The sequence below is a fragment of the Humulus lupulus genome, chromosome 3 (assembly GCF_963169125.1).
Source record: "Humulus lupulus chromosome 3, drHumLupu1.1, whole genome shotgun sequence".
Classification (NCBI taxonomy): Eukaryota; Viridiplantae; Streptophyta; class Magnoliopsida; order Rosales; family Cannabaceae; genus Humulus; species Humulus lupulus.
Window position 1 is genome coordinate 263405451 of NC_084795.1, and position 19270 is coordinate 263424720.

A 19270-nucleotide genomic window follows, 5' to 3' on the forward strand; every position below is an offset into this window, starting at 1 on the left:
ACAGGAAAATAAAATTTATCAACTTTTATCAAAACATCCTCTATAATGCCTCTAGGAATTTTCTCAGAACGATCGGCTAATTGAAGAGTTATAGAGGTAGGTTTTAGTTCACCAAGACCAAGTTGCTTATAAACAGAATAAGGCAATAAATTCACACTAGCACCCAAATCAAGTAAAGCTTTGTTAATAAAATGATCACCAATAATGCATGAAATTGTGGGACACCCAGGATCTTTATATTTAACAAGGCTCTTATATTGAATAATGGAACTAGCTTGTTCAATTAAAAATACCTTTTTAGGAACATTAGTGTTTCTTTTAACAGTACAAAGATCCTTTAAAAATTTAAAGTAGGCAGGAATTTGTTTAATGACATCTAAGAAAGGGATATTGATACTAACTTGTTTAAAAACTTCTAAGATGCCATTATATTGGCCACCTTTTTTTAATTGGAAGTAATATTTGTGGGAATGAGGCTTTTGGAATGAAAGGATGGATTGGAGTTTCCTTGTTTGAAGAGTCATTGGCATTAGAACTAGAAGACTGGCTCTTTTCTTTTTCTTTTTCTTTTTCAACCTCGGGTATGTAATCGGGTTTGACAATTTTCTTTCCGGATCTAAGAGTTGAAATTGATTTGACTTCTCCATTATGACTAGACTTTCCTATCTCATATTGACCTTTTGGATTAGGGATAGGTTGACTTGGGAATGTTCCTTTTTCTCTCTCAGCTAAAGCAGTGGCGAGTTGTCCTACTTGTGTCTCGAGTTTGGTAATTGATTGAGATTGATTTTGTAGGATTTGTTGAGTGGATTGCATAAATTGTTGTAAAGTCTCTTCTAAGGAAGGTTTCCTTTGTTAGGGATATGGTTGATTTTGTGGGGCATGAGTTTGGTTTTGTGTGTTGTATTGGTGCCCTTGATTCATTTGGGGTTGGTTTTGTGTCCATGAAAAGTTCGGATGGTTTCTCCAATTTGGATTGTAGGTGGATGAAAATGGGCTATCATTTGGTTTCCCATAAGAATGAGGAGCATTTGCCTCCTTAGAAAAGGCTTCTTGGTAGGAAGGACATGATTGGGCATTATGGCAAGGACTAGAACATATAGAACAAACATCTTTTCTTGGTTGTATTGGAGAGTTTATAGTTTGGCTTATGGCTAAAGCTTATACTTTTCTCGCTAATTTGTCTAAGGATGTTCTTAAGTCTAATTCTTCTTTCACTTCAGACCTTCCTCCTCTTTTTGGTGAATTAGTTGACCTAGACCTAGGATCAAAATAATTCCATTGTTGTGAATTGACAGATAAATCTTCATGGGCGTCCCATGCCTCTTGTCCTTGAAATTTAAAATTTTTTCCAGTATGCATAGATTGAATCATTTGACGATTAGAGGGAGTCAAACCATCATAAAAATATTTTACAAGTCTCCATTATTCAAAACCATGATGAGGACATTTTAATAATAAATATTTAATTTTTCCCAACATTCATAAAACTCTTAATTATCTTTTTGAAAAAACTCGGAGATTTCTCTCCTTAGACTATCAGTTTTAGACATAGGAAAAACTTTCAGCAAGAATTTATTATAAAGTTGATCCCATGTAGTTATAGACCCCGTGGGAAGGGAATTTAACCAAGCTTTTGATTTGTCTTTTAATGAAAAAGGAAACAATCTTAGTTTGACCGACTCATTATAAATTTTTTGAAATTTAAATGTTGAGCAAATTTCTAAGAAATCTTTGACATGCATGTAAGGATCCTCTCTACCTAACCCTTAAAAAGATGACAACAATTGAATGATTGTTGGTTTAAGCTCAAAATGAGTAGCAGAAGTGGTAGGAAGAACAATACATGAAGGAGCATTAGATGAAATAGGTGCAAAATATTCAAGCAAAGTTTTTTCAGGCACAACATTTTCATCAACAGGATTAGCAATTGGTTCCATGATGCTCAAATTTTTACTAACACTTTCAATTTCTAACAAAGATAAACGTCTTTTTACTAATCGATTTTTAGAGTTACGTTCCCAATGATGCATACAATTTTCACAAACAAGGCAACAAGGATAATCTCAAACAAACAATTTTCTGATGTGGAAGATTAGTTAAAACTGCAACCACAGAGCATACTTATAATTTTTAGAGATTTCACAATAATATAATTCTTATGGTTTACTTGTCTCCAGGCCTATTTGATTCCACTTACTCGTGCACTACTAACATCTCCCCGAGGTTAATTAGTAGAGGTAGATTGAGAATTTTGTTCAAATTTCCTTTAAGCAAAAATTGCTTATGGTGACAGGACAAGATTTAGGTTTCACTTTTTTTTTTCCAAGTATTTTTTTTTTCACAATTACAGTAAAATAAGATAAAAGACAAAGAAAAATAAAGTAAAATTAAATAAGACTAAAAAAAAAATAAGCAAGAGTAGGGAGGCATAGCATGCCATCTACCATAACAAAAATAAGATAAAAATTAGGAGGCACAAGTGTCATCAACTAAAACATAAGATAAAAGACTAGGAGGCAAAATTGCCATCAACTAGCTAGGAGGTAAAATCACCATCAACTAGTAACTTGCAATAAATAAATAGAAATAACAACAAAGGTTAGGAGGCACAAGTGCCGTTAACTAACAAAGAAATACAAGGAATAAAAATTACAATAAAATTATAACAAAATTAGGAGGCACAAGTACCATCAACTATAAAATTAAAAAGATAGATAGGAGGCACAAGTGCCGTCAACTAAAAAAACAATAAATATAAAAATATAAGCAAGTGTTTTTTTTTATGGGTGGTAGAACCGTCCCAAATTTTATTTTTATCTTTTATTTTTTTATTTTTTTTAGTTTTAGATAAATATATATATTTTTTATATTTTTGTATATATAGTATTTTTTTAAGTGCAAAAATTAAAATAACTAGTAGAAGAATTTACTAACTTTGAGATAAATTTCGTTTCTTTTCTTCTTGCAACTCCCTGACAACGGCGCCAAAAATTTGATGGACCCAAAACGGGTATGTTTTAAAAATTTATACTCGCAAGCGCACAAATCGTATATTGAATATAGTGTTCGTGTAAGCACGAGATCGAACCCAAAGGAGTTGTCTAAAATAAAAAAGAAAACTATTTTAAACCAAAATTAATAAATTCTAACCTAGCTCCAAAGATTGTTGAGATTTAATGTCATGAATATAAAATAAAAGATTTAAAATAAAGCTATTTAATAGAATGAAAATAACTCAATAAGGATTTTAAAATAAGTGGTAAAATGAAAGATTATTAAGATACTAGAATCCACAAAATGTAAGTTTAATAATATTTGTTAGTATATTGATTCCCAAGTTTTAGTGATAGTTAAAATAAATCAAACTATCATTTTCCAAATAGATTTATAATTTTAAGCACAAATTACTTCTAAAAAGATAGGATTTTTCTTCACTTTTCAAAAATTATAATTTCAAAGTATTTAATGTGAATCAACCTAATGAAACAACAAAAATCAAATAATATTATCTATAAGGCAAAATATAATATTTTTGTTCTAAGCATGGATGTGTACAATTTAATGACACATCTTACACAAATAATATTATGTTTTTGCAAAATGAAGAACAAAGTGCCTATTATCTAACAATAAAAAATATGAGATATTAAAGATGAAAGACATATATGAAGAAGAAAAATCCATAAACTTTGTTGCATTACAAGGGAAATCAACATACAACATAAATATTACCTAGTTACAAGTTGCTTCATTATGATCATAATAATCTTATGAAAAAGATTAGAAGCACATAACTAGAGTAGAAATTACAAAATAAATGACATACATACTTGCAAATGCTCTTGAAAAACCCAAAATGGAAGAGAGAAAATGGTAGAAAGAAGATGGTAACCAAAAATTAAGCCCCCCAAATGGTCTTGAAATTCCATATTTATAGCCAAAATGAGATTATTAAAATAATTAAATTGATTAGATTAATTGAATAAAATAAATATGGTATGTAGAGGTAAATTATAGGGTGTAATGATGATGTTGTGGTGAAAATGTGTAGAAAAATGGGTAAAAAGTTGACATTTTGGACATAGGGGACCAAGGGTACACTTAAGGCAATTTATGGGCTCAAGAAGGAAAATTGCATGGCTGCTGGTGGGCTGGCAGGCGGCTGGGGAAGCTTTGGGCTGGGTTTGTTGAAGGAAGAAGTGAAGCAACGGGCGAGGTGGCTGGCTTTGGGCCGAATGGAGGAGAGGCGGGCCCAAGGGTGCAGCTGTGATGCTTGGCTGGCCAGGTGGTTTCGGCTGGTTTGTTGAAGGAGCCAGGACGCTGCTGAGTTGAGGAGGAGGAGAGCTTCAGGCGTGGGCAGGAGGTGCATGATGAGCTAGGCCTGATCCATGGGCTTGGATTGAGGAGGCACGGGCCTGAAGGAGGTGGGAAGGCTGGCGTTGGGCCTGGGTTGGCATCTGGGAAGAGGGCTTCAAAAATGACAGTTTTAGCTCTTTCTTTTCAGTTTTGCCAAATTCTTTTTGTTTTATTTTTCTTGGCTTTTCAAGCACCAACAATACAACAATTTCCTACAAAATAAGCATAAATTAAGTCATAATCAAATATTTTTTAAATATAAAATAAATCAAATTAATTCTTTTGAAAATATTAATTATATCTTAATTTATATTTAACATTTAAGTTCAAAATTGCATCTTTTTACTTTTATCTAAACTCAATAATTCAATTAATCAACTACAATATTTTACAAAAAAATAACTATAAAAACACACAAAAATATATAAAATCAAAATAAACCCAATAAATTCAAAATTACTTTAAAACTTAATAAATCAATTAGAAACTCAAGAATCAAGCAACAATTAGCACATAAAAAGTGGTAAAATAACTCTATTTTGTAGAGTTATCAGTCCCCCCCCACATATATTCATGGAGTTCTAGACTTTGTATCTTGTAAAAGGTCCTAATTGGCTAATTGGTAAGGGTGTGCCTCGTTTGTGGCACCTACCTCAGGAAGTGAAATAGGGCCTCTTCAATGAGGCGGGTGGTCCATGCAATGAGCCTAGCTAGATCTCGCGTGGACGTGGGGAGACGAGACTGTGACCTCTTACATGGAAGCTAGGAGAAAAAGCGTAGCACCTCACGTGGACGCGGGAATACCATGGTGTCTGGTATCACGAAGTGAGGCGAGATGATAGGTGTGAGGTGCCGAGTGCACGCGTGAGGCAGTGGGGCGTGAGCCACTAGGTGCCCCCGAGGCAGGTACACGCGAGGCGCCAGGTGCTCGCAAGGTGCTAGGTGTGTGCGAGGTGCCACATGCGTGCGAGGCGCCACGTGCATGCGAGGTAGTTGCATGCGACACAAGTGCATGCAAGGTACCAGGTGCACGCGTCGCGCTAGGTGCCTTGTGTGTGAGATGAGGGCCTTTTGCGTGATACTTTTGCAATGCGAACCCCTACTGTAACTCCCTCCTAATCCAGGACCATTACACTGTGTATTTAAAATTGTGTCAGATCTGCTAATTAGATCATTTGGCTTAAAACGTGTAACTAAGGTTAGTGACAAGGGTTAGGGTTAAAATTTTTGGTCAAAGAACCATTGACTTTTATTCCAAAAGTTTTATATTACATGGGATCCCAAAATATTACAACTGAACTGTTAAAAAGGATAGATACATATCAAAAGTTACATCAGCCAACCTAGGCGGAAAAACAAGGCTACAACCCTAGCTCCTCTGAGATAACCCCGGCCGTGATGGTCGAGCCGCCGCATATGTACACGCCGCCACCAAAGCTTTCCAACTCATGGCTGGTCAAGCTTTCCCTTTCCCTTATTTGCACCACAAAGCACCCGTGAGCCGAGGCTCAGCAAGAAAACATAACGTGCAACAACAGAGAAAATAACATTAAATAACCATTCAACATTAACTCATAACCAATGTCATTTAATTCAAATTCACGATCATTTGATAGACCTAGGCCGTTTCCCTATTCAGTTAGCTTTCATGCCAACTCTTGGGCCTATGCCCTAGCTACGTGACCATAAAGTCACCTGGGGCCTCGCCCTTAGCTCTGTCTCATTAGCCATAGAGCTAGCCCAACCCCCATGGTTCACCTTCGACCTTAGAGTCGATCAACGTAATAGTACGTTGCTGGTTTAGGCCAATGCCTCTCGACCAGCGCACAGTGCGCTATTGCCGCCCTTGACTTATAAGTCAAGCCCTGATCCAGGATTTCACACCTTACTCATAAGAAACAGATGTGGATAGGCACATCCCGAAAATTAAGCACATATTCATGCTAATCATATAATCCCATTGAATAACCATATACCCACGATACTAAACATATTCACATAAAGGGGCCGCATGCCATAAGCATAGAATTCATGTAACAAATACAAGCACTTAAGTATTTATCATCAAGCATTTAGAACAATAGCCTAACATAATAAATCCTGGGGCCCAAGCCCTAATCATATTAATATACAATAGACAGGCCAAGCCCTAATCACATACAACATGTTATGGGTGCAGTTTTCTTACCTTAAGTCCAAGCAAGCACAAACAAGAACGATCCTCGAGCACGATTCTGGTTCCGAGCCCTTAGCAATACCCTAAGTCACAACCATAAAATAGGATCCTATTAAAATCGAGCGATCAAAGGCTTCCATACCAAGTCCTAGCCTCCGGGGCCTCGGGTTCCACCAAACTGGGTAGTGAAAACAATCCTGAGCCCTAAGGAAAAATTTCTATTTTGAAAATAAACTCCTAAGGCAAAACTGCCCAGACGGGCAGCGACTTGCCCCCTTGTGGGCCGCGGCGCGCCCCTCAGACCAGCCTCCTCCTCCCCTCTGTCCAGAGGCATAGGCCGCGACTTGGCCTATCAGATTGCGGGGCCCCACCCCCCATGCAGAGGCCTCCTAAGGCGCCTGGTTCAAGCTAAGTTGTGACTTGTCAAGAACAAGGTCGCAACTTGGCCCCTCAAACCCAAAAATAGCCTCCATTCAGCAGCTAAATTTAATCCTAACCATACCAAATTTCACCCCAAAACATAATTCAACTATCCTAATCACTCTAACATGTCCCCCAGCAATAAAACCCAACATAAAACTAGCTTAAAACCTCATCAAGACTCCAATTCAATCTTTGAAATTCAAAGGTTCAAGAACATTAAAACCCAGCCAAGAAATACAGAATTTACATGCTAGAAAATTGAAATTTAAAACTTACCTCAACAACAGTTTGAACCCAAGGCTACAACAGAATAATTCCCCAAGATTAAAGCCCCAATTCTTGTGAACCTAGCCCAAAAATCCCTTAGTTTCAATGGTTCAAGCTTGGAAGTCCTTGAGAGAAAAAGAAGAGAGTGTTTGGAGAGGGAGAGTCATTTTAGGCAGCTCTACATGTTTCTCACTTTTGTCTTTTGTCCCTTAAGTGACTTAAGTTAATCCCAAGGCTCAGGTACCAAAAATGTCCTCGAGGGCAAAATGGTAAATTTCCCCAATATTCCCTCCTAAACTCTCTAACTTCAAATATATCTCAAATTATTTATTTTCATAATCCAATAACCCAAATAAATGTCTATCACCCAAAATACCCCTTGACTTGCCCCGAGTCGGGTATCGGGTCCCGTTTTGAAAACAAAATTTTGTAATTGAATCTAAGCAAGTGATCCAAAATTAATATTGATCAAAGTACTTTTTTTCTAACATTTGAAAAGTGTTGCTTAAGAACTTTCTTGTTGCATGGTACGTGGTGGAATCATCGATAGTGCCTACCAGTATATCCTGGCTACTTTGTTACTGGTTTTTATGGTCAATTTGAAACACTTTATAATAGTCCAGTTAAGATACTTTTTATAATTTCTTTGTAGTTTTAGATTAAAATATTTGTATTTAAAACAAGAAACAAATAAACAATTCGGGTGTTAATTTTCATTTAAATAAAGTGTTAGGATTAAACCTAAAGACAATAGATGAAAGATGAACACAATAAACTAGAACAAAAGCATAAACACACAACACTAAGTTTACTTGGTTCATTAGAAAAAAGCAAGATGCTTTTGCTACCTACATCCAAGGCAGGACAAAGCCCTAGACGAAATTCACTATGAAAAATAGAAGAGATTACAACCACCAATGTAATTTACAGAGATCTAAAGAACCACTCTTAAGCCCCAATTGTGTATCAAGAACAATTGGAAGAAAGTTACAAACCCTAGAGATTAGTTCTTAATCCCCAAGAACTAATCTCTCTTTCTAGAAATCTCTCTCTATTACAAAAATGAACTCGCTGATTCAATCTGGTTCATTCTGAAAAAAATGGGTAAATATAGTTCTAATAAAAGAACCTGCCACATTAAAAAATCTCATCAAAACTGATTTTCTGATATAAAATCTAGATTTGTTGAGACACCCAAAAGCGCATATTAAGACATGGGCTCAAGACGAGGCCCCTAACATTTCTGGCCGCGACCGTTGCTCTCTGATTGTGTGGCCGCGGGCAGACATGATCCAGGCCGCGACCACTGTGTAAAAATGAGGCAATTCTTCAATAATCTCCATATTTTCCTCTATTTAACAGTGAATTCGACTAATGCACCCTTTTATCACTTGAAACTAATCCGATTTAAGTTTTAGTAAGTCCAAAGCTTCTTGGAACTTGCTAACTGGAAAACCTTTAGTAAATATATCTTCTGGATTTATTTCAGTATCAATCTTTTCTACTTCAGTCAACTTCTTGGATTTGATATCCCATATAAAGTGAAGTCTAACATCCACATGTTTCGTCCTCTCATGAAATATGCTATTCTTCTACAAATGAATAACACTTTGGGAGTCAAAAAATACAACATTTTTACCTTGCTCAAATCTGAGTTCACTAGCCAACCCATTGAGCCAAATTCCTTCCTTTACAGCTTCAGTTAAGGCATTGTATTTCGCTTCTGTGCTTGACAAAATCACCACATGCTGCAGACTTGACTTCCAACTCATGGTATTTCTTCCCAATGTAAAAACATAACCTGAAATGGACCTTCTCTTGTCCAAATCCCCTACAAAATCTGAATCACAATAGTCTACAATCCTTGTACTTGATGTTTCATCTCTGCAATACTTTAGCTTCAGTTGTGATGAGGTTTTTAAATACCTCAGCAACCATTTTATAGCCTTTCAATGTTTTGGACTTGGTTTGCTCATGAACCTACTCACTAGCCCAATACCATAGGCTATATCTGGTCTAGTTCTTATCATAGCAGACATCATACTACCCACTGCATTTGAATATGAGACATCCTTCATTTCAGCCGCTGTTACATCCACTTCCTCATCCTTGACAGCTCTCAACTTGAAATGAGCACCTGTTAGAGTGCTTATAGGCTTTGGTTGTTGTTGTCCCAACACTTGGACTAGCTTCTCAATGTATCCCACTTGTGAAACCGTAAAAATACCATTGTTTGTATCTCTAAAGATCTCCATACCCAAAATCCTTCTTGCTGACCATAGGTCTTTCACATCAAACTCAGAATTTAAAATCTCCTCAAGCTTTTGAACCTGTTGCTTATGTTTACATGCAATAAGTATGTCATCCACACATATTATGAGATAAATGAAAGAATCATTAATGAGTTTGGTAAAATAAACGCAAATGTCATACTTACTGTGAGTGAAACCTTTCCTTGCCATAAATTCATCAAATCTCCTACACCATTGTCTTGAAGATTTCTTCAAGCCATATAAAGATATTTGCAAAAGACAACTTTTTCCTCATCACCTTTATGCTCAAAACCTTCTGGTTATGTCATTAAGATCCATTCCTCCAAACTACCATGTAGAAAATCCGTCTTAGCATCTAATTGCACTAACTCTAGATTTTGAATAACTGAAATGGCTAGAATAAACCTTATAGAAGTATGTTTGACCACCGACGAAAATACTTCATGAAAATCTATCTATTCAATTTGAGAAAATCCTTTCACCACAAGCCTTGCCTTGTACCTTGATGCTTCTACACCAGGTATCTCAACCTTTTTCTTGAAGACCCACTTAGAACCAATCACTCTTTGTCCCTTTTGATTAGGAACTAACATCCAAGTTTTATTCTTATCCAAATAGTTGATTTCTTCTTGCATTTCTTGTTTCCACTTTGGCCAATTTTTGGCTTCTTGAAATGATGTTGACTCTCCCATTTCCAAAATATCAGCTACATTTAGAGGAAATGCTATTAGATCCGCTTGAGCATATGTTATAGAATCTGAACTTGTCTTCTTGGTAGGATTAATGCCCCAAAAACATGTAAAGATATTTTATTCAATTAAATAAAAAGAACAATTTTATTATGTTTGAATATTATAATTATTGTTTGAATTAATTATGTGATAATATCAAAAAAATTCCTTATTCATTCATGAGAATATGATCTTGTATTAGTACGAGAATATTAAGATCATATATAATGAATAAAATAGTCAGTAACATATTAAAGTAAGGAATCTTTAATATATAGTTACCAGTGCGGTTTACTAAGCATACATGATGCAAGTGATTTAGATTCGGATTACTGATGTGGATAGACATCTTAGTAAATGTGCTGTATATAATAGAGTTATATATGACTGGACCGAAAATAATTAATTATCTTTATAAACTTACTGTTTGACATAAAGATTTGATTCTTATCATAATAGATGATCATTTGTAGATCAGTCTAAATCCTGAGTATTCATGAACTCTTGCTTGTGTTTATTGGATCTTTTGATTCACTCGTTAAGGTTTCTTAGTATAATGAGGCTAATGAATTTTGTTTTGGAGATTCAATATCATGAATGGCTGGGAACATGGATTACAATAATGGAATCCATACTTTCCTAACGGATCAAATATTGGTTCCCTTAAGGGTTAATTCTTTAACTGAATAGTTATTGAGCTCAAATCTATAATTTGAATATAGATTAATTATTCGCTAGTGAATTAATGGTACATAAGGATCAAGAGGTAATTAGAAGGGTAAAACGGTATTCTTAACAAGCTTTAATTAACTAACCAAAAAATGGAGGATATAACTACATTTATTGATTATATCAATGGACTACAAGAAAAAACTCTGTAAATATAATTCTATAAATACTTAGAGTGCAATTTCATATTTATATTGGAGTAATCATGGAATTAATAACTAAGATTATTGGATTAAAGAATTTGATTACTAATCTGGCTTATTGGAGCTTCGTATTATAGGTCCATGGTCCCCAAATCACCTTTGTCCTACACTGTGAGGGGTAAGGATGTTAAAAGAAAGATTTGTAGAAAGAAAGGCTTAATTGAAAATGAATTAATTTTCTAGGGCAATGAAATAATTATGTGATATTTATGGGCAATTGATTAATTATGAATTAATTATTTATTTAACTATATAGTTTTTATTTTGAAAAACTATAGGTTAAAATGAATATTAATCTTGTTTAGATTAATATATAAAGAGAGATTAGTAATTATCTCATTTAGAATAAGATATTTATTTATTTATTTAAAAATGATATTTTAAGATAAAGTTATTTTTGAATTAATGAATATTTATTTTGGGGGTAAATATATTGTCTTAAATATTAACTAAATAGACAAATGAGAAAATTAGGGAAAACCTTAATGTGGCTCATGCCACTCACTGTATTGCACAGTGAGTGACACCACACATGGATATTTTCAATCCCTGTGATTTGAATTTTGAATTTAAAATAATTTGTTTATTTAATTATTATTTTTAAAATATGATTTAAATTAAATAATTAAATAGGTTATAACTGATCAGTTTTATTTTAATAAAAATAAAGATTAATTTAATTAGTTAATTATATTTATAAACCTAAAAAGAAATTATTGTTAGACACACACTCTCTCTCAAAAACAGAAGCGATATTTTTCCTAAACCTGAAAAACTATTCAATTCCTCTTCTCTCTATTAAACCTCTCTAGATCTCATGTGTTGAGTACATCTAGAGAGTCATAAATCAACCTTTTGAATCCTACGTGCCCACACACGACCTTGTGTGTTTGAGGATTGGTCTGGAAGATCAAGGTGTGAGTCTTCAAAACTTGGATAGGAAGATCATTGATTTTATATAAAAAGATTCGAGGACACTTGATAGGCTACAAGAAGTAATCTATAATCTGATTGTATGTGATTTAATATATATATTTATGTGTGTATGATCTTGGCTAGTAATAATAATTATTAAAAATGGCCCATTCCCTGCTGCGTATCTCTGATTTGCTCTTTTAATACCAACAATTGGTACTTGAGCAGTCTATATATATATATTGTAACGCCCTGGATAGCCAGGACCGCTACACTGTGTGTTTATAAAGTGCCAGACTCGCTAATCAAGTCATTAAAGTAAAAACGTGTTATTGAAACAGTAGAGGAACTAGGGTTAAAAGCGTTTTGGTCTCAAAAGATACATTTTCACTGCTAAACATTGTTTATGTACATGGGATCCAAAAAATGACAGTTTAAAAGCCATACTACAAAAATTACAAAGTTTATATACATTAACAGCCATACTAAGGAAAAATGAGCAGTTAGGTGATCTCCGTCCTGACACACTCCTCGATCGTGGTGATCGAACGGCTGGCTATGTACATTTCACCTCGGAGCTCTCCACCTCAGGCCTGGTCCAACTTGCCCTTGCCTTTACCTGCACCACGTAGCACCCGTGAGCCAAGGCCCAGCAAGAACACACATCAATAATAGAGCATGCACATTTAGCTGTCAAGTCAATCTTACATATAGCATCTCATAAACTTAAGCATATCAGTAGTCAAGTATCTCATATACAAAGTATATCAATAGTCAAGTATCTCATATACAAAGTATATCAATAGTCAAGTATCTCATATACAAAGCATATCAGCTCATAACACAATATACAGACGATAACCAGGGCTAGCGCTCACAAGCTGCTCCCTCTGTTATCCTTTCGTTTCTGGCTCCCAGTGGCCAATTCGCGTCCCATGCGCTAAATTCATGAACGGTACTCTTAGACCGCTTACACGTGTCCCTTGGGATAATACCAACGATGACACAAAACAATTCTCGGGAGCACTTAGTCCCATCACAATCATACATTCGGGTGCAGTGTTCTTACCTTTCAATTCGCTGGTTTCCGATATCACGTAGCCACAAGCATGGTCCTCTATCCCGAGCTTCTCCAAAGTCCTAATCAAACACAAATATAATATTCCTTGTCATTAACCAATCCAAGACTACCTTCCCGATACCTAATCCACACTCTCGGAACCCCCAAAACCCTAGAACAACATCCCGGAGACATCCCCCGAACCCCCGGAGCAAAGGTCAAAAATTGCAAAATATCACTCCCTGAAATTTGCCTTGTGCCGCGGCACCACATTCCTTGTGCCGCGGCACCCACCTCCAGAGACCCCTAGGCCGCGGCAAGCAAAAGCCGTGCCGCGGCACACCATCGCAGACCCAGATTTCTGGGTTTTCCTTCGCATTTTCCCAAGCTCCAACCTCACCAATTCACCCCAAACTCTATCCTAAGTCCCAAAACCAACTCTAAACCCCTAACAAACCTCACAACAATCCAAAGACATCATGCCTAAGCTCACTCACACCTTCAATCCTAAAATTCACTTTTGAATTCCCGCTTGACAACTCAAACCAGAAAAGTTATGCACAGCTTGAATTCAAGCACAACCCACACTTCAAACTCCCTAAACCTTAACAAAACAAATCTAATAAACATACAGAGACCTTACCTTAAGTGATAGGTTCAACCTCCAGCTCTTGACCTTCTTCCCCCTTGGTTTCCAAATTCTGAAATTACATAAAACCAGCCACCAACTTATCTCAATTCACCTTCCTTAACTAAAATTCAGACTTAAAACTTGGATATAGCATAATCAAAATCTTACCTCTGAGTTTTCTTGGCCTAAACTTGGTTGATAACTTCAGACATCCCTTGATTCTCCTTCCAAGAGTCTAGATTTCTGCTTCTCCTTTCTATCTCCTTTTTGTTCTAATTCTAGGTTTCCACCATTCAGCATAAACCCCTCTCCAAAATATTATACGTATATGTTATTCCCTCAGCTCAAACTCATCTATTTACTACCAAATTACCATTTTAACCCTCCATTAATATCACTTACTAACTAGACCTCAAGGGCTTATTTGTCCTTTCCCTAACTTTGCAATTCTACCACTTTCCCAAAGAAACCTGTTACTCTCTATAGTTACTAACAGTTACGCAGGTTACCAAATCACCAGTTACCATTATCTAGTTTCCTAGGACCGTCTTGGCACGTGCATCACATTTGTATCACAGCACCCACACAGTACAATTCACATATCATAATTATCACATAATATAATTCACATATCATATAACATGCTTAAAATCATAATCATCACACATAATTCTCATCATGCCCTCCCGGCACACTAATCAAGGCCCTTAAGCCTTATTAGTGAATTTGGGTCGTTACAACTATCCCCTCCTAATGAGAATTTCGTCCTCGAAATTACCCGAGCAATTCAGGACACAAATTCCACACAACTGATTCCAGCTATCCCGGTCACTCCTTGACCCTACCTTTTCTGGTGTGTTACCTTAACTCAAGGTACAATCTTATTCCTCAAAACCTCAGTCTTTCAATTTTATGCTTAAACCGGTCACCCCACATGGAATATCTTCATCTTAATCTGTAGATCCTTATCAATCAACACATGAGTTTCTCCAATCCATGTCCCTAACATGGAATACAAAATCCACTGCATATAGCTAACGGTGCCCAAAGATGTAGTCAACTTAAAAACGACCTCACTGATCCCTTACCGAATCCAAACAACTTTAATACCCTGGGGTCCATCTAGCTCTTCACCTCTCTATCTCTGGTGACATCCCACGAGAGCTACCATCTTCTACTCGAAACTCTATACTCCTGTTTCCCAATTCAATAAAGCTTTTCCAACTACTTTGAAAAGTGAGTTTCATGCTCTAATCTTTTAATAATCTCAATGATCCCCTGAACTACCTCCAGATCCAAACACAACCTATCACTTATCTCATTCCAACGAAGGGACGAAATACAATCCTTCTTATATTCCATTTTATCAAGTGTTCTTCCAATAACCAAATAACTTCCTTTCTCTCTGATTTACCATCAGTCTGAAAATAATAAAACTCGTCAGATTCTGCTTATCTGTTCATTGCCTTTCTTAATCCTCCCAAGACCTGAGAGTATGATAAAGTCCTTGTTCAATGAAATTAACTCTGAATTCCATGGAGGCTTACCACCCATCTCGCTTAAAATTCTGAGTACTGGTCAGCTGTCTAAATTATTCTTACTGATAAAAGCAAGTTCTCCCCAGACGCTGCTCCATGATGACCCCACCATCTTGGCAACCTCTCTGCGATACCTATCACCATATTTCCTTATTCCCATTATAACATACTCAAAGGTTGCGATGCCAATCACAAACTGCTATTGGAATAAGAATTTTGTTCCTCATTCATTATATTCTTCTCCATCCAGGCCTCCAATAAAAACCTTCAAATTATTGTACCTTTTTCCTAATGTCTGGATGAAAGGACCAAGAGAATAGTACGAGATTCATCCAGAATTTCCATATAATTTCGGTGTCCATCAGAGTCCAAATTTGGTCCTTATATCACTATAAACTTACACATAACACTGTAGAATCCTTTGCTAATTCAATTAAGACTTGCCTTTAATTCCTTTCATTTGGGTTTTCCTTAACTGTCATTCTTGTTCCTGTATACGATAATAATTCCAGGTATCCACTGGCTATTAAGCCTACTAGATACACCACTCTAGTTCTAGTCGGATCCTCTAACCAACACCATGCATAGATCATCACTTCCTCCTGTCTTGAGGTATCATAGCAATACAACAATTGATTCCAACCTGTAAGAAGACGTGAATCTCACCCAACTACCGGTACCGTCATGCTTGCCTAGGGAAACTCTTACTTCAAAGGCATTCTCCAACCTTAACAAAGCTCTAACCAGAATACATCACTGTGCCGTCGATCAAGACAATTACAAGTCCAATTCAGATAATCTTTGAATACTCTTTTTACCTATTTCACAAAAACAGTTTGGCATTGACCAAACCCTCAACACATAACCTAGCATCCTCAGTGCCCTTATCCAACATGATAGCAACCTCCTACCTATCCTCTTCCCTGTTCTCCAACTGGTAATAACCAGGTCGAAGATCCCTAACTGCACCTGATCTCTAGCTGGTAATAACCAGATAAAAAATCCTTAGCTATTTCTGATCTCTAGCTGGTAATAACCAGATCAAAGATCCTAACTATTCCTGATCTCTAGCTGGTAATAACCAGATCAAAGATCCTTCCTGAAGTATGTCATCCTACTCAACAATCAAGACCTTAACTTTCACCGTTTTGTTAAAACCATTCAATACAACATCTTAGATCTAATTCCATCCCTGACACCAGTCTTATCACCAATCCATCTCTTTACGCAGCCGAACTCCCTGACGAATTCCTTGGAAACTTATCTGGAAACCCATAAACCAATCCAGTCTGTCTTGTCCCATCACATCAACTAAGGCTCTAATCGTTTCCCTTGCAGTAGACCTCACACTCCAGGTATAAACGCCAGCCACTGCAAGGATTTCCCCTTTTTAAACTCAAGAGTTACCGCTCCTTTCTTACAACCCATCACCGTTTCCCCCTGCTTGACCGACTCTTCATGTTCAAAACCCTCACGTTGTAACTGTCCTCGAGGATACTTCAAGTAGTAGCTGATACATTCATCGGTCTTAGTGTGCTTCTGATCAACTCTTTCCGTACCTGATCTCCTCCCTTCCTGTACTTAACCTGGAATACCTTTGGAGAATGAAGTTACTACCCTCTGAAACCTTACCTCTGACCCTACTGCTTCAGCCGTGATATCATCAGTATAGTAGTCATTCACATTCCACTTCTAACTGGGGAGTAATTCAACTAGTCACTAGTGAATCCTGAATGCAAACCATCCATGTCATTTCTTGTTCTCTGCTCATCAGACTTACTCATGTCATTAAAGTACAAACGACTAGAAATCCTTACTAGTAATGCATCACACCCCTCTCGGTACAAGTGATAATTTCTAAGATGTCTCTTTCCTTGATCCTTATCTGGTAATAACCAGACCGATAATCAACTCCTAAAGACACCGTCCTGTCTTGTAACGAGGCATTTAAACTCTTCATCCCTAGCAGGCAATATCCACGAGTCCCACGACACAATACTCTACCCAATTCACTTAAAAGTCGCATACTTTTCCAGGCAACTCAATAATTCCTTAAGCCAACCTAATATCACTCCTCTCGGGATTGGCTTCAATTCCTCTCGAGTTAACTATAAATCCCAAGAACTTCCCTGATCCTACCCCGAAAGAGCATTTAAGGGGATTTAGCTTCATTTGATATTTGTTCAAGACGTTGAAGCACTCCGGCAAATCCCTTACATGCCCTTTTGCTTTCTTCGACTTGACCAGCATGTCGTCGACGTAAACCTCCATGTTTGTGCCGATAAACTCCTTAAACATGTGGTTGAAGACTCGCTGGTAAGTCGCACTAGTGTTTTTCAAACTGAAGGGCATTACTTTGTAACAGTAAAGCCCTGTATCAGTCCAAAAGCTAGTGTGATCTTCATCAGGGGGATGCATACTAATTTGATTATACCCGGAGTACGCATCCATGAATGAGAGGATCTCATGTCCTGCAGTGGCATCGACCAGCTGGTCGATTCTTGGGAGTGGGAAACAATCTTTGGGGCAGGCTTTATTTAGGTATGTAAAATCCACGTACGTACGCCACTTGCCATTAGGATTGGGCACTAGTACGGGAGTAGAGACCCAGGATGGATAAAACGCCACCCTGATGAACCCATTCTCCTTTAGCTTCTCAACTTCCTCTTTTAAGGCCCTTGATATATCTTTGTCGAGCAGTCTTCTTTTTTTGTTGCACTAGTGGAAAACTCTTATCGATGTTTAGGAGATGTCTGATGACTGTAGGATCTATCCTGACCATGTCTTTGTGCGACCAGGCAAAGACCTCCTGGTTCCTCCTAAAAATCTCCACCAGTGCTTGTTTTGTCGTTGTCTCTAAGTTTTTACCGACTTTCACAACTCTGGTCGGATTTTCTTCATCGAGTTGGACCTCTTCAAGGTCCTCGATGGGTCCCACTTCTTCTTCAAAATACCAAAAGCAAGGATCTAAGTCCCTATCATTACTTTGGGCAACGCCCTATTTGGTGACATTATCACCCGAGTGAGCCTGAACATCAGTCGCCATTTGCAACTCCTTTCTGGTGGCATCTCTCGATACACCCTTCTTTGCCTTGGTGATCGTGGCGTTGTAGCACTCCCTCGCTTCCCTCTGGTTTCCCAATACGCAACCTATCCCTACTCCTGTTGGGAATTTCATGGCAAGGTGCCATATCGAGGTGACGTCTCGTAGGTCGACCAAAATTGGTCTCCCAATTACAGCATTGTATGCCGAAGGATAATCAACTACTATAAAAGTAGTGAGTAATGCCCTATTAGCAGGTGCGGTGCCTGCTGGAATTGGGAGCTAATTGACCCTGTTCGGGTGAGCCCTTCTTTGGAGAAACCATAAATGGTTTGGTTGCATGGCTCTGGTCCTTCATGGATAACTTCATTATTTCTAGTAAAGACTTGTATAGGATGTTGACCAAACTTCCTGTATTGACCAACACCTTTTTCACCATCATGTTGGCAATCTGCACGTTCACGACCAGCAGATCAGAGTGTGGGAATCTCACGTGTTAGGCGTCGTCGTCGGAGAAGGTTATCAGTTCCTCCTCTGTTCGAGCCTTTTTTGGAGCTCGATCCTCGACACTCATCATCTTGATGTCCTGATTGTGGCGCAGGGTTTGAGCGTATCATTCCCTTGCCTTCTCACTATCTCCTGCAAGATGCGGGCCTCTGCAGATGGTGAGTAAAGTGCCTACCACAGGAGCTGGTTGTAAAGGTGGCGAGCATTGGCATGCAGGTGCCTGCTCGTTGCCATCTTGAGCCTCTTGCTGAGAACCTCCTGCGACTCTCACATATTTTCTTAAAAGTCCCTGCCTTATCAGGATCTCAATCTCGTCCTTCAGCTGGTTACACTCGTTGGTGTCGTGCCCGTAGTCGTTTGTGAAAACGACAGAACTTTGTTGTATCTCTCTTGGAGATATATTTCCTTATAGGTG

At 37.4% G+C, this 19270-nt stretch overlaps 1 non-coding gene across 1 annotated transcript; it reads left to right on the plus strand.

Moving 5' to 3' along the window:
• The first annotated feature begins 1432 nt into the window (after window positions 1-1432).
• On the plus strand, window positions 1433-1538 carry LOC133828295 (small nucleolar RNA R71). The gene has a single exon (XR_009890923.1). It is a non-coding gene; the product is annotated as a small nucleolar RNA R71 (small nucleolar RNA).
• Window positions 1539-19270: the final 17732 nt, after the last annotated feature.